This window comes from Chrysochloris asiatica, unplaced genomic scaffold, assembly GCF_000296735.1.
Source record: "Chrysochloris asiatica unplaced genomic scaffold, ChrAsi1.0 scaffold00180, whole genome shotgun sequence".
Taxonomy (NCBI): Eukaryota; Metazoa; Chordata; class Mammalia; order Afrosoricida; family Chrysochloridae; genus Chrysochloris; species Chrysochloris asiatica.
In genome coordinates, this window is record NW_006408698.1 from 4,324,125 (window position 1) to 4,325,367 (window position 1,243).

Genomic DNA, 1,243 nt, shown 5'->3' on the forward strand with positions numbered 1-1,243 from the left:
AGACACTTGAGTGGGATAGAAAGGAATGTTGGGAAACATGATTAGAGAATACTTGTAAGCCCGTCTTCAGCCTATAACTGACTGGAATACCTAAAAGGGGTTCTAGAACTTTCCCAATGAAATAGTCCTCTTGCAAAGCCTTTACAGAGTATAGGACTTTAGGTGGAATCCTGAGTCCCATCCAGAACCTTATGAGGTGGGACATTTCCACTAGAAAGGACAGGCAGACTGGAACAGCTACAGTGACAGAAGATACATCTTCCAAGAAAGATCATCAGGAAAAACCCCAAACAAAATGTCATCATGACTGGTTACAAGAATAAGCAAGCTGTTCGCCAGGAAGATATCAAGGCTAGCAATCAAGTTCCTTCAAGACAAACTCCCCTCTAAGACTGAAACAAAGGGAATACACAAACAAGCATGTAAACTTGCTGGGGACCACATTGGTATACTGATGAGTGGAACAGGCGGAAAGGCATCAATGAAGAAGTGAGCTGAGTTCAACCCCAGTACATTGAATCCCATTAACCTGGAGATGAGAGAGAGAAGAGGAAGGGCTGGTTGGTCCAAAGTGTGGTGAGACCTGAGGACACTTGAGCCCATGGACAAGGACTAGAGCTGAGAGTGAAGCATCCAGCTGATATGAATTAAGGGGAGATGCACAAGAACACCCAAACTTGCAGACAGTACCCATTTGACCTAGCCTCAATGGATCGATAATCAGAACTCGACTAAAGGAAGATTACCAAAAAAAAAAAAATTTTTTTTTGTTCTTTTTTTATAAAGGAAACAAGGGTAAATTGCTACAATTTGATGAACCTGACCTATACTCAGAGAGGTTGTTGTTGTTGTTAAGTGCCATCGAGTCAATTCTGACCCATAATGACCCTGTACAGGGTTTCCGAGGCTGTAAATCTTTATGGGCACAGAAGCTTCATCTTTCTCCCACGGAGCAGCTGGTAGTTTCGAACTGCTGACCTTAAGGTTCACAGCCCGATTCGTCACCACTATGCTACCAGAGCTCCCTACTCAGATAGGTAGTTACTCTACATACCAACCAAGAGGGAAGGAGTCTTCATTCACATCAAGTATCAATGCTATCCCCTCTGTACATAGGGTAGATAGACATGAGCAACTTAGACATTGGCTACCTAAAATGAGGGGGCGATAAAGGCATGAAGTGACTGGCTTACAAGGTTTCAAGAGGGAGTTTAGTTTAAGAGTATGGGGGAAAAGAAAGAGT